This window comes from Pan paniscus, chromosome X (genome assembly GCF_029289425.2).
Source record: "Pan paniscus chromosome X, NHGRI_mPanPan1-v2.0_pri, whole genome shotgun sequence".
NCBI classification, from domain to species: Eukaryota; Metazoa; Chordata; class Mammalia; order Primates; family Hominidae; genus Pan; species Pan paniscus.
In genome coordinates, this window is record NC_073272.2 from 112,604,942 (window position 1) to 112,621,298 (window position 16,357).

Sequence of the window (16,357 nt, forward strand, 5' to 3'; positions counted from 1 at the left end):
GGTTGACAGGTGCAGCAAACCACCATGGCACATGTATACCTGTGTAACAAACCTGCACATTCTGTACATGTATCACAGAAGTTAAAGCAAAATAATAAAAAAAAACTGTTAGAACTAATAAATAAATTTAGTAAAGTTACACGATACAAAATTAACATGCAAAAACTTACAGCATTTCTATATGTGAATAGTAAACTATCTGAAAAAGAGATCAGGAAAACAATCACATTTAAAGTAACTACAAAAAATAAGATACATAGGCATAAGCTTAACCAAATAGGTAAATAACTCTATAGTAAAATTTATACAACAATGATGAAAGAAATTAAAGAGGACAAAAATGGAAAGATATTCAATGTTCATGGATTAGAATAATTAACATTGTTAAAATGACCATATTACCCAAAGCAATCCATAGATTCAATGTAATATCTATCAAAATACTAATGACATTCTTCACAGAAATAGAAACACCTATTCTGGAATTCATATGGAACCACAAAACATGCTGAGTAGCCAAAGCAATCTTGAGCATAAAGAACTGAGCTTCAGGCGTCACACTACCTGATTTCAAAATATACTACAAGAGGTATAGTTACCAAAGTCACATAGTACTAGCATAAAAATAGACATATAGACCAACAGAACAAAATAGAGAACAAATAAATAAATCCACGCATTTACAGCCAACAGATACTTCACAAAGGCACCAAGAACATACACTGGGGAAAGAATAGTCTCTTCAATAAATGATGCTGGGGAATACTGGATATTCACATTCAGAAGAATGAAATTAGATCTTTGTTTCTCACTATATATAAAAATAAACTCAAAATGGACTAAAAACTGAAACTATAAATCTGCTAAAGGAAAAAATCGGGGAAATGTTTCTTGACGTTGGACTGAGCAATAATATTTTGGATAAGACCTTAAAAAGGTGACAAAAGCAAAAATAGGCAAATGAAATTACATCAAGTTAAAAAGCTTCTATACAGCAATGGAAAAAGTCAACAGAGTGAAGAAACAATATGCAGAATGAGAGAAAACATTTGCAAATTATGTGTCTAACAAGTGGTTAATACCAGAATATATAAGAAACTCAAACAACTTAATAGCAAAAATAAATTTGATTTAAAAATGGGTAAAAGACGTTTCTTAAAAGAAAACTTGCAAAGGGGCAACAGATATATGAAAAAATGCTCAGTATTACTAACCATCAGGGAATTGCCAATCAAACCCACAGTGAGTTATCACCTCACCTCAATTAGAATGGTTATTATCAAAATGACAAAAGATAACAAATGCTAGTTAATGTGTAGAGAAAAGAGAAGACTTAATACACTGTTGGTCGGTATGTAAATTAGTGTAGCTATCAGGGAAATCTGTATATGGGTTCCTCAAAATATAAAAAGAGAACTACCATTTGATCCAACAATCATATATGCATATATGCAAAGGAAATGAAATCAGTATGTCAAAGAGATGTACGCAGCCAAGTTTGGTGGCTCACAACTGTAATCCCAGCACTTTGGGAGGCTGAGGCAGGTGGATCACCTGAGTTCAGGAGTTTGAAACCAGACTGGGCAACATGGTGAAACCCCACCTCTACAAAAAACATAGCCAGACATGGCGGTGTGCAACTGTAATGCTGGCTACTTGTGGGGCTAAGGTGGGGGGATTGCTTGGGCAGGGGTGTCAAGGCTGCAGTGAGCCATGTTTGCACCTCTGCACTCCAGCCTGTGTGACAAAATGAGACCTTGTCTCAAAACAAAACAAAACAAAAGAGCTATCTGCACTCCCGTGTTTCTTGCAGCACTATTTATAATAGTCAAAATATGGAATCAACCTATGTGTCCATCAACAAATGAATGAATAAAGAAAATGTCACATACACACACAATGGAATACTACTCAGTCATAAAAAGAATGAAATATTGTCTTTCATGGCAACATGGATGGACTTTAAAGACATTATGTTAAGTGAAATAAGCCAGGCACAAAAAGACAAATACTGCATGATCCCACTCATATGTGGAATCTAAGAAAATTGATTTCAATAATCAGAGAGTAGAAAAGTGACTATTGTAGACTGGGTAGTGGAGGGAGAAGGGGAATAGGGAAAGATTGGTGAACAGGTACAAAATTATAGTTAAAGAGGAGGAATAAGTTTTGGTGTTCTATCATGCAGTAGGGTTACTACAGTATACAATATTGTATTTTATATTTCAAAATAGCCAGAAGGGAGGATTATGAATGTTCTTACCACACAAAAATTATAAATGTTTGTAGCAGAGGGGGTGGAATAAGATGGATGAATAGAAGCATCCACCAATCATCCCCCTCACAGGAACACCAAATTTTCGTCTCTTCCCAGGTAAAATGGCTTTTATTCTAAAGACGGGCAATAACAAATGCTGGCGAGGATGTTGATAAAAGGGAGCCCTTGTTCACTGTTGGTGGGAATGTAGATTAGTACAGCCACTGAGAGAACAGTTTGGAGCTTCCTCAAAAAACTAAAAATAGAGCTACCTTACAATGCAGCAATCCTACTGCTGGGTATATACCCAAAAGAAAGGAAATTAGTGTATCAAAGACATACCTGCACTCCCATGTTTATTGCAGCACCATTCACAACAGCCAAGATTTGGAGGCAATGTAAGTGTCTATTAACAGATGAATGAATAAAGAAAATGTGGTACTTATACACAATGGAGTACTATTCAGCCAAAAAAGAGTGACATCTTGTCATTTGCAACAATATATATGGAACTGAAGGTCATTATTAAGTGAAATAAATGAAATAAGCCAGGCACAGGAAAACAAATGTTGCATGTTGTCACTTATTTGTGGGATCTAAAAGTTAAAATAATTGAACTCATGGAGATAGAGAGTAGAACAATATTTAGTAGAGCCTGGGGAGGGTAGTGGGGGGGGGGTAGAGGAAAGTGAAGATGGTTAATGGGTACAAAAATTCATTAGAAAGAATAACATTTAATATTTGATTGCAAAACAGAGGGTCTATAGTCAATAATAATTTAATTGTCCATTTTCAAACAACTAAAATAGTATAATGGGAATATTTGTAACACAAAGGATAAATGCTTGAGGAGATGGATACCGCATTTACCATGATGTGATTATTATGCTTTCAATGCCTGTATCAAAACATCTCATGTACTCCATAAATATATACACCTAGTATGTTTCCAAGAAAATTAAAAATGAAAATAAAAAAGTCCTCAGTGATGCATATGCTACATACTGTATTTTTTTGGTTACACAATGTATACCTGTATCAAAACATCACTTTGTATCCCATAAATATGTAAAATTAGTATGTCCATTAAAAATAAAACATTAAAAAATATGAAACAAGATTTAACTGATTCAAAAGACTACTCCAAATGTAAAACTTTAAACCATAACTTCTTTTCTCAAGTTTTCTACCTCTCCCTCTAAGCAACCGTTATCCTCACTGAGAATACTAATCCTTGCCTTTCTTTGTTCTACCTTATTCACCACTTTTTCTCAGCATTTCATTATTTTTGCCTTTGTTATTACTTTTAATTGATACATAACAATTGTACATATTTATGGGATACAGTGTGATATTTCTGTACATGCATACAATGTATGATGATAAAATCTGTGTAATTAGCATATCAATTACTTCAAACATTTATTATTTCTTTGTGTTGGAAACATTCCACATCTGCTTTTTGCTGCTATTTGAAAATAAACAATAAAATGTCATTAATTCCAGTCAGCTTGTGGTACTATAGACCAGTAGAATTTATTCCTCATGTCTAGATGTACTTTTACGTCCATTAACCAACCTTTTCAGCCACTTTAAATATCACATACTTCTCTGCCAAGTATGAATACTCCCACTGGCACTCAAACCCTGTGTCTTCTTATTTCCCTTACCTCTTCTACTCTCCTATGCATATGCATACCTAGGTCAGTCCAATCATCCTTTTTTTTTTTTTTTTTTTTTGCCTCTCCTCTCAATTTGTCCAGTCCTTGAGTTGCTTGTGATGATTACATTGTAAAACAATCTGACATCACTAAATATGTATTGTTTCACCTTTCTTCAGCTGACAGTATTGGTTAGCAATCTTTTTCTTTTTCTTTTTTTTTTTAATCTAGAGAGAGAGAAAAATTTATTTTAAGAAATTGGGTTAGGTGTGGTGGCTCACGCCTATAATCTCAGCACTTTGGAAGGCTGGGGCAGGAGGATCACTTGAGCCCAGTTGTTTGAGACCAGCCTGGGCAACAAGGTGGGACCTTGTCTCTACAAATTTTTTTTTTAATTAGCTGGGCATGGTGCTATGCACCTGTAGTCTCAGCTACTCAGGAACCTGAGGTGAGAGGATCGCTTGAGCACAGGAGCCTAAGGCTGCAGTGAGCCATGATAGCACGACTGCTCTCCAGCCTGAATAACAGAGAAAGACCCTGTCTCAAAAAAAAAAAAAAAAAAAAAAAAAAAAAGAAAAGAAAAGAAAGAAAGAAAAAGAAAAGAAAAGAAAAATAAATTAATAAATTGGATCACACAATTGTGGGGGCTGGTAAGTCTAAAATCCATAGGAGAAGCTGGAGATTTAGGTAAGAGTTGATGTGGTATTGAGTCTAAATGTAATTGGGAAAGGATTGATTATTTAATAAATGGTGTGGGATGGCTGGCTAGTTACATGTAGAAGAACGAAACTGCACCCCTACTTTTCACCATATACAAAAATTGACTCAAGATGAATTAAAGATTTAAATGTAAGTCTTTAAACTATAAGAATCCCATAAGAGGACTTAGGAAACACCATTCTGGACAGAGGCATATTTTTGAGACAGGCATATTTTGTGTTTCAGTCTGGAGTTAGTGTTCTTTCTTCAGTAAGCTTCAGTTTTTGCTCTTAAGATTTTCAACTGACTCAATGAGGACTATGAACATTATTAAAGGTAGCCAACTTTACTCAAAGTCTACTGATATTAGAGGTTAATCACATATTAAAATACAATTACAGCAATATCTAGACTAGTGTTTGTTAAAACAACTGGACACTGTAGTCTAACCAAGTTGACACATAAAATTAATTATCTTGGGGCTCACACAGGTATACTCTTCAGTGTCATCCTGGATAAAACACAAATGGTCAGAGAGGTCATAGTTCATTCTTGTGAAAAGGGCATGGGATTCAGCCTCAGCCGCCTGCCCTCCGAAGGCTGTCCCTACCTCCTTATCAATATATCTGTATTTGCTGAACTTTGGGAATGAATAAGGTTAACCCAACCAAGCAATATAAATGTTTCTGACAGATTTACATATTTTGACATTTCTTATGAAGCAGATTTTTTTTGTTTTCTTGTAGTGCTTTTTGTTTTAGTTTATTATTTTTATTTTTAAAGTAATTTTAACTTTTATTTTAGATCCAGAGGGTACATGTGCAGGTTTGTTACATGGGTATATTGCATGATGCTGAGGATTGGGCTACAAATCATCCCATCACCCAGATAGTGAATGTAGTATCCAACAGTTAGTTTTTCAACCCTTTACCCGCTCCTTCATTCCCCTCCAATTAGTCCCCAGTATCTATTCTTGCAATATTTATGTCCATGAGTACACATTGTTTAACTCCAACTTATAAGTGAGAACATGCTGCATGTGGTTTTCTCTTCCTGTGTTAATTTGCTTAGGATAATGGCCTCCAGCTGCGTCTATGTTCTTGCAAAAGACATCATCAGTGTATGTGTCTTTGGATATGAACCCAGTAATGCAATTGCTAGGTCAAAGAGTAGTTCTGTTTCCAGTTCGTTGAAACGTCTCCAGACTGCTTTCCACAGTGGCTGAACTAATTTACATTCCCACCAACAGTGTATAAGCATTCCCGTTTTTCAGCAGCCTTGCCAGCATCTGTTTTTTTGTTTTTTTTTTTTTTTTTTTGACTTTTTAATAATCATCATTCTGACTGGTGTGAGATGGTATTTCCCTTTGGTTTTGATTTGCATTTCTCTGCTGATTAGTGATGCTGAGCATTTTTTCGTATGTTTGATGGCCACTTGTATGTCTTCTTTTGAGAAGTGTCTGTTCCAGTTGTTTGCCCACTTTTTAATGCAGTTATTTGTTTTTTGCTCATTGAATTGTTCCTTATAGATTCTAGATATTAGACCTTTGTCAGAGGCAGAGTTTGTGACTATCCTCTTGCATTCTGTAGATTGTCTGTTTATTCTGTTGATAGTTTCTTTTGCTGTGCAGAAGCTCTTTAGTTTAATTAGGTCTCACTTGTCAATTTTTGTTTTCATTGCAATTGCTTTTGAGGACTTAGTCATAAATTTTTTGCCAAGGCCAGTGTCCAGAATAGTGTTTCCTAGGTTCCCTTCTAGGATTCTTAGAGTTTAATTTCTTATATTTAAATCTTTAATTCATCTGGAGTTGATTTTTGTATACGGTGAAAGGTAGGGGTCCAGTTTCATTCTTCTGCATACAATTAGCAAGCCATCCCAGTACCATTTATTAAATTATGAGTCCTTTCCCCATTGCTTATTTTTGTCAAAAATCAGATGGTTGTAGGTGTGAGGCTTTACTTCTGGGTTCTATTTTGTTACATTGGTCTATGTGTCTGTTTTTGTACCAAGTACCATGCTGTTGTGTTTACTGTGGCCTTGTACAGTTTGAAGTCAGGTAATGTGATGCCTCTGGCTTTGTTCTTTTTGCTTAGAATTGCTTTGGCTATTCCGGCTCTTTTTTCATTCCATATGAATCATAGAGTGTTTTTTTAATCATTCTGTGAAAAATGGCGTTGGTTGTGTGCTAGGAATAAAATTGAATCTGTAGATTGCTTTTGGCAGTGTGGTCATTTTAATGATATTGATTCTTTCAATTCGAGCATGGAATGCTTCTCCATTTGTTTGTATCATCTATGATTTCTTTCAGCAATGTTTTGTAGTTCTCCTTGTAGAGCTCTTTCATCTCCATGGTTAGATGTAGTCTTAGGTATTTTATTTTTTGGTAGCTATTGTAAGTGAGATTTCATTCTTGATTTGGCTTTCAGAATGAATGTCATTGGAGAATAGAAATGCTACCGATTTTTATACATTGATTTTGTATCCTGAAACTTTACTGAAGTCATTTATCAGTTCCAGAAGACTTTGGCAGAGTCTTTAGTGTTTTCTAAGTACAGAATCATATACTCAGTGAAGAGAGGTAATTTTACTTCCTCTCTTCCTATTTTGATGCCTTTTATTTCTTTCTCTTGCCTGGTTTCTCTGGCAAGGACTTCCAATAGTATGTTAAATGGGAGTGGTGAAAGCGGGCATCCTTGTCTTGTTCCTTTTCTCAAGGGGAATGCTTCCAGCTTTTGCCCTTTCAGTATGATGTTGGCTGTGGATTTGTCCTAGATGGTGCTTATTTTGAGACAGATTCCTTTGATGCCTAGTTTGTTGAGGATTTTTATCACGAAGGAATGTTGGATTTTATCAAAGTTTCTTTTTGCATCTATTGAAATGATCATATGGTATGTTTTTAATTCTGTTTATATGATGAATCATATTTATTGATTTGGATATGTTAAACCAACCCTACATCCAAAGCCTACTTGATCATGTTGAATTAGCCTTTTGATGTGTTTCTGCATTCGGTTTGCTAGCATTTTGTGGAGAATTTTTGCGTCTATGTTCATCAGGGATATTGGCCTGTAGTTTTATTTTTTCATTGCTTCTTTGCCAGATGTTGGAATCAGGGTGATGCAGGTTTTGTGGAATGAGTTAATGAGTACCTCCTGTTCAATTTTTTGAAATAGTTCAGTAGACTAGGTAACAGCTCTTTGCATGTATGGTAGAATTCACCTCTGAATCTATCTCGTCTGGGGCTTTTTTGGTTCATGGGGTTTTTGTTACTGATACAATTTCAGAACTTGATATTCATCTGTTAAGGGTTTTAATTTCTTCCTGATTCAATCTTTTGAGGTTGTGTGTTTCCAGGAATGTTTCCATTTCCTCTAGATTTTCTGTTTGTGTGTATAAAGATGTTTACAATAGTCTGTGAGGATGTTTTGTATTTTGGTAGGATCAATTGTAATGTCACATTTGTTGTTTCTGATTGTGTTTATTTGTATCTTCTCTCTTTTTTTGTTAATCTAGCTAGCAGTCTATTGATCTTATTTCAGAAAACAACTTTTGGTTTTGTTGATTCTTTATATGGATTTTTGGGTCTTAGTTTTGTTCAGTTCCACTTTGATTAAGTTATTTCTTTTCTTCTGCTTGCTTTTGGGTCACTTTGTTCTTGTTTTTCTAGTTTTCTAAGTGTGATGTTACACTGTGATCTTTCTAACTTCTTTACGTAGTCATTTAGTTCTATTCACTTTCTCTTAGCCCTGCTTCTGCTGCATCCCAGGTATTTTGGTATGTCATATCTCTGTTTTCATTTATTTCAAAGAATATTTTATTTCTGCCTTAATTTCATTATTTATGCAAAAGTCGTTTAGGAGCAAGTTATTTAATTTCCATGTAATTTTGTGGTTTGGGGAGAAATTCTTGGTATTGATTTCTATTTTTATTCTACTGTGATATGAGAGTATGTTTGGTATGATTTCAGTTTTTTGAATTTATTGAGACTTGCTTTCTGGCTAAGCATGTGGTCAGTCTTTGAATATGTTCCATGTAAAGATGAGAAAAATATATATTCTCTGATTGGTGGGTGGAATGTTCTGTAGATGTCTGTTAGGTCCAATTGGCCAAATGTTGAATTTAAGTCCAGAATTTATTTGTTGGTTTCTCATGTTGGAAATCTGTCTAACACTGTCAGTGGGGTTTTGAAGTCTGCAACTCTTATGGTGTGGCTGTCTAAGTCTTTTTGTAGGTCAAGAAGTAGTTGTTTTATGAATCTGGGTGCTCCAGTGTTGGTGCATATATATTTAAGATAGTTAATTCTTCTTGTTGAAGTGAACTCGTTATCATTATGTAATGCCCTTCTTTGTCCATATTTACTATCGTTGGTTTAAAATCTGTTTTATCTTATATAAGAATAGCAACCCCTGGTCTTTTTTTATTTTCCATTTGAATGATAGATCTCTCTATAACCCTTTACTTTTAGCCTATGGGTGTCATTATATGAGAGATGGATCTCTTGAAGACAGCAGAAGGATGGGTCTTGTTTATATATCCGACTTGCAAATCTGTGCCTTTTAAATGGAGGCATTTAGACTATTTACATTCAGGGTTAATAATATGTGAAGCTTTGATCAAATCATGAAGTTGTTAGCTGCTTGCTTTTTAGATTCTATTGCGTGGTAGCTTTATAGAGTCTGTGGGCTATGTACTTAAGTGTGTTTTTGTGGTAGCAGCTATTCTTTTATTTTCATGTTTAGAATTCCCTTAAAGATCTTTCATAAGGCTGGTCTAGGGGTAACAAATTCCCTTAGCACTTGCATGTCTGTACAAGATTTTATCTCCCCACTTATGAAGCTTAGTTTGACAGAATATCAAATTCTTTGTTGGAATTTCTTTTCTTTAAGAATGCTGAAAATAGGTCCACAATCTCTCCAGGCTTGTAAGGTTGCTACTGAGAAGTCTGCTGTTAGCTTGACAGGGTTCCCTTTGTATGTGGTGTGACTTATTACCTTGCTGCCTTTAAGATTTTTTTCTTTATCATTGACCTTGGACAGTCTGGTGACTATATGCCTTGGTGATGTCATTTTGCATAGTATATTGCAGGTGCTAGATTTCTTGTATCTGGATATTTACCTCTCTAGTAAGATTAGTGAAATTTTCTTTGATTATTCTCTCAAGTATGTTTTCTAGGTTGTTTACTTTTTCTCTTTCTTTCTCAGGAATGCCAATAATTTGTAGTTTTAGTCACTCACTTTACATAATTTCATATTCCTCAAAGACTGTTTTTTTTTCTTTCTTTTTCTTTCTTTTTTTTTTTTCTTTGAGATGGAGTCTTGCACTGTTGCCCAGGCTGGAATGCAGTGGCGTGACCTTGGCTCACTGCAACCTCCACCTCCTGGGTTCAAGCGATTTCTCCCACCTCAGCCTCCTTAGTAGCTGGGATTACAGGCGCCTGCCACCACACCCAGCTAATTTTTGTATTTTTAGTAGAGATGGGGTTTCACCATGTTGGCCAGGCTGGTCTCGAACTCCTGACCTCAGGTGATCGACCCACCTTGGCCTCCCAAAGTGCTGGGATTACAGACGTGAGCCACTGCGCCCGGCTGTATTTTGAAAATTTTTAAGGCAGCTCTTCAATTCAAGAAACTCTGATTTATTTCTATTTAAAGTGTTTATCTCTTCCTTCATTTTCTGGATTGACTTATAAGTTTCTTTCTGTTGATTTCCAAACTTGTCTTGGATATTGTTGAGCTTCCTTACAATCCATGCTTTGAATTTTTTATCTGTCATTTTTGAGTTCCATTTTGGTTAGGGACTATTGCTAGAGAGCTAGTATGATCCTTTGGTGGTATCACTGTCTCTACAATCAGATTTTCCATGGTGCCAGAATTCTAGAAATATTTTTTTGTCCTTAGCGATCTTTCTTTTCAAGTCTTCAAGATTGCTATTTCAAAACATCACTTTGTTCAGGACCTTATTTCCTCCCACCCCTATCATGTCAATATTCAAATTACTTAAACTCTTGCACCATAGAAGACAAAGGACCTCAGTTATTTTCCCTCTCCTTTCTACAAATTTATGTACAGTTCTACCTACCTGATTCCTTTCCAAGGCTGATCTGTGCCCTTCATCCTATTTCCTCTGCACAACCCAGCCATCCCATCTCTTCACCAGGATCTCAATTTGTCAATTTTCAAATCTCTCTGCTGTACTCCTACCCTTCTTCCTCTACTTGTTGTTTCCTTTCAGCCAGCAAAGAAGTTCAAGTTGTTCACCTTCAGACCCCAATAAATAAAGCAAGCAAAGAAAATAGTAATCCTTTGCTTGACCCAGCTTCTCCCTTAGGCTGCAGCCTTCATTTCTCTAACACACTTCTTAAGGGAGCATTCTATATTTACTTCACTTCATTACTTTTGACTCATGCCATAACTTGCTGAAATGTTTTCACTTTGTCACATATTCTGAAAACATACTAGCTTGAGATTTATCTGAATTGACAAGTACAAATACTTCTGGGAAAGCTGGGGAAAGGAGAATGAGTATCATTATTTATTCCTATTGTTTTGTGACAATTTCAATTGGATTGAGTACTTATAATACTGTGCAGCTCTTTTGAGATCATGTCATTCTTTTATAAGTGGGCAGCAATAATTTTGGTAGTTAAGGCTCTTAGAAGAGTAAAAAAATCTAAGTGAAATTCCACACTGGTGGTGATGAGGTATTTATTGGAGCACTTAGAGTGCATTATGAGGGTGGAGGTCCCTGTGTGATGACTTTAAAAAGGCTTATCACAAAATGACAGAGAGGCAAATGAAAGGAGATGTGAAGGCCTTAAAGAAAAGTTGTTCTTATTTAGCAGCTTGCCTCAGTACAATTGCAACAAGCAGTTAAACCAATGCAGTGCCACAGGGTCAAAGGTACTATGTTTTTGTGGATTTTGTAAAATAATTTTTCCTCATGTCTGGTGCAGTGGGCTTATCAGAGAGGTAAAAGTTGAGAGGTAAAAGGCGTTTGGAAATTATGAAATAATTGTCCTGATTCCGTACTTCTGCTCAGAGGTCATAAACATTAGATGTTTTTCCTCAGGTAAATTGTGAAACACTAGAAATGTGTAATCAAAAACATTTTGGGGACTCTAGGAAAGTCACCTAAAATAGGGATTGAACACACTTGACATTATTAAAACTTTGACATAGTAAACAGTAAGCTTTCCCTTCATCTCCCTTGGTTCAGTGTTTGAGGTGGGGCTGAGGACTAAATTAAACAAATACAGATTAATAGAAGAAAAGGTGCACAGTTTTTATTATTATTATTTACAGGGATGGGAGTTCACATAAAAGAAGTAAAAGTCAAACAAGCAGCTAGATTTGGGGAACCTATATATCCTTAAAAAAAAAAAAAAGAAAGGTGGTTTGCTCTTTAAGGGATGACAAATCATTGGGAAGTGACTAGGAAAAATATGGAGAAACTAATAGAAGGTAGTGCTCTTTTGGAAAGGTCTTTTAATGCAAACTCATCTTGGTATTAACTCCCTTTTTTCTTCTTTTTTTGGTAAAGGCGGAGACACCTTCATGAGGAGAAATTTAATGACCTCCTTTTAGGTAGATAAGGGGAGAGAAGAGGCATCTTCTTGCATCTGTTGATTCTCAATTGCATTCAGCTCAAAATAATTCTTATGCCAATGTGGTGTATTATGGGGTGGCATATCCTGATCCTCTTCAATACCAAAGCTCATTATTTTTTGACAAATAGGTAACAATTTATTAGAGATTTAAAAATGCTAATATGTTTAATTCAGCCTGAAAATGGAAAGATTAAAATAAGTTTAGCATATCATTTTGATATATTAAAGTCTAGGAAAAAGCTTGGGTTTCCCCAAGCTTTTTTTTTTTTTTTTTTTTTTAATAAGATGAATGAAAGCGAGGGTGAGAGAGAAGGTAATAGATAAAATATAGAAATGGAGCCAGGTGTATAGAGATGCATTGAATGAACTCTTTGTGGTAGGTGAATGCCAGAGTGCCAGGCTGCTGGGCAGAGCTTGTGAGTGTGGAAGCTCCTAGAATGTAAATCAAAGGGAAGACTTTTCTTGGGGGAGACAGCAATGAATTATTTCATCCCTTTTGAAATTTGTTTTGGAGTAAGCTCTTCATTTGAGAACCCAGAGTATTTCTATGAATATTGAAGAAGGCTTCCATTTCTTCTTTTGTTTATTCATCCTTTCTCTCTTCTATCAATGTCTCCTCCTCCCCTTCTGTCCATTTAATATATTATGCTTCAGATGTAGGTGGCATAAATAATATAGAAATGCTCCCTTTGAAAAGCAAAGAGCCTTGGTGAGATGGCTTTTCCTGTCCTTCCTGCTATTCATGCATCTGTAAGAAATGCAAAATTCTTAGTTTGACTGTCAGAGTTTGGTTTAGATATCTTTGATGACTTCCTCATCATTTTGGTAAGGTAAAATACTGTAATTACTCTAATAAGTGTGATTCTTTTAGTATGTACATTGTCTCATATTATCTAGCATTGTTCCAGAAAAGGCACTGCTAAAGTGGCTCATCATCGATTGCCAATAGCTTAACTAACTTTACTATTTGACTTTACCCTCTGATCACAATAGTGTCAAGGCACTAAGCTGACTATTCACACTCTAAACACTTTGTTAACACAGCCAAGTCAATTTCCTTAGTTTTGCTCCTGCCCGCAAGATCAGTCAAGACTTGTGTTTCCAAACATGTGTAATGAATCGGTATGTCTTTTTTCATTGAATATAATTTGTCTTTTTTTTCTTTTCACTATAATGACAACAACAATAACAAAAGATCCACAGATGAAAGGGGTTTCTTATTTCTCTGAGATCTGTCAGGTTAAAGTCATAGTTAGGTCTATTCATGTGAATGTGTTTTATTCTTCCTCTTTAACCCAATCCATTCACAAGCCATTGTATTTAGGGATTGATTGGAGGTGGAACCGACGGCAAAAAGGCAAGTCACAACTCATTCATGTTTCCCTTGCAGATGATAGTTGTCTGTAGATACAGCCTGAGTGGCTTTATTGTTTAAGATAAGGCAATGGAGCTGGGTGCAGTGGTTAATGCCTGTAGAACCAGCTACTCTGGAAGCTGAGGCAGGAGAATCACTTGAGGCCATGAGTTTCAGGCACTAGTATCATTCTTGTGAATAACCACTTCACTCCAGACTGGGCAGCATAGTGAGACCCTGGCTCTAATTAAATGAACAAATAAACAAAATGATAGGGCAGTAAATGTTCTTCAAATTCAGACATTTTTTAGATTTAAATTTAAACTTTGTATATGTGAAATATATATTGGATGGAGAAATGTTAAATTAAAGAGAAGCAATGTAAAATAGTATTTAGGAGTGTAGATCTGGGTTCATAACCCACTTTCCACTTGCCAACTCTGACAATGGGCTAACCTGTTTGTGTTTTAGTTTTCCATCTATTAATGGAAATAATAATTATGCCTATGTCATAAGGTTGTGAGATTTGATGAGAAACTATATAAAACATGTGGCACATTATTAATGATCAACAAATGTTTATTATTGTTTTTGTATTGTTATTTTAAAAGCTCTTTCCCAGCTCATCGTTATATGTTTTCATCTAGTACTTTTATATTTTCAATTAAAAAAGTGTTTAATTTGTTAACTCAGTGATTGTCAGCCCTTTTGATGTCAGAACCCCTTTATACTCTTAACATTATTGAGGACTCCCCAAGAACTTTTGTTTACATAGGTTATGTCATATTTGAGATTGAAGTTGAGAAATTTGAAAAACTATCCATTTATTTAAAAATAATATTAAATCATATTTTTACATATATTACATATTAAAATACACATTTTATAAAAAGTATCTATCTTTTCCAAAACAAAGATAAATTTAGTGAGAAGAGGTCATTATTTTACACTTTTGCAAATCTCTACAATGTCTGGCTTAATAGAAGACACATCAGGTAGCCTCTGGAAAACTCCATGGTACACATGTGACAGAATAAAAATTAAAATGACAAATAATGCCTTAATATTTTTATGGCAATTGTCTTTATTTTGCAGACCTTCTGCAAGAGTCTCAATAACCTCCAGTTGTTCTCAGGCCACACATTGAGAACAACTGGTTTAACTCAATAAGCGTATGACATAGGATGTTCTTTTTCTAAATATCCTAGCTCCAGATATTAGAGTCCTAATCGTTAGGGCTCTTGCTCCACTCCAGATATGAAATGTTACCATTATTATTTGCTCAATGTAAGATAAAACATATACATGGTTTGTTTCTGAGCTTTCTGATCTCTTTTGTATTGGTTATCTTTTTGCATTAGAACTATTCTTTAACTATTTTAAGTTTATATAATTTTAATGTCAGCAGTATAAATTTCACTTCCAATTCTCTCTTCAAGTCATTGTAGTAGGATTCTTTTTATCTCCAAGCCTCTACTGAAACAGCTCTTATCAGGGCCATCAATTATCTATATTTTGCCAAAGCCAATGGCCAATTTTCTGTTATTATCTTAACCTTTCAAATGCATTTGCCATGACTGACCATTTCTTCCTTTTTGAAGCATTTTCTTCTCTTGGATTCCATGACACTACACTTACCTGGTTTCTTCCTACCACACTGATAGTACTTTTGGAGTCTGATTTGCTTGATCATACTCTCCTATATGACTTATAACTGTTAAATATTTAAGCTCTATTTTAGGCCTTCTTCTCTGTCGTCATTGTCTCCTTGGGCATTGCAAGCAGTCACAGAACTTCCAATTCCATTTAAAGGCCAACGACTCTCAAATTCACATCTTTAAAGAATAGTCAAGATAATTATAAAGAAAAACAACAAAGCTGTAGAAATACAGTATCAGATATTAGGACTTTCATGCACGTCCGTGTGAAGAGACCACCAAACAGGCTTTGTGTGAGCAACAAGGCTGTTTATTTCACCTGGGTGCATGCAGGTGGGCTGAGTCCGAAAAGAGAGTCAGTGAAGGGAGATAGGGGTGGGGCCGTTTTATAGGATTTGGGTAGGTAAAGGAAAAAGGGGTGTTGTTCTCTGGCAGGCAGGGGTGGGGGTCACAAGGTACTGAGTGGGGGAGCTTTTGGGGCCAGGAAAAGGACTTTCACAAGGTAACGTCATCACTTAAGGCAAGAACCGGCCATTTTCACTTCTTTTGTGGTGGAATGTCATCAGTTAAGGCGGGGCAGGGCATTTTCACTTCTTTTGTGATTCTTCAGTTACTTCAGGCCATCTGGGCGTATATGTGCAAGTCACAGGGGATGCGATGGCTTGGGTTGGGCTCAGAGGCCTGACATTCCTGCCTTCTTATATTAATAAGAAAAATAAAACAAAATAGTGTTAAAGTGCTGGTGCGGTGAAAATTTTTGGGGGGTGGTATGGAGAGAGAGAATGGGCGATGTTTCTCAGGGCTGCTTCAAGTAGAATTAGGTGCGGCGTGGAAACCTAGAGTGGGAGAGATTAAGCTGAAGGGAGATCTTGTGGTAAGGGGTGATATTGTGGGGTTGTTAGAAGAAACATTTGTCATTTAGAATTATTGGTGATGGCCTGGATATGGTTTTGTATGAATTGAAAAACTAAACGGAATAAGAGAAGGAGAAAAACAGGTATTAAAGGTCTAAGAATTGGGAGGACCTAGGACGTCTAATTAGAGAGTGCCTAAGGAGGTTCAGCATAGTCCTGCCAGCAAAGATTATTTATTTACTTTAAGAGTTAAGAGTGGCGGTTTGGG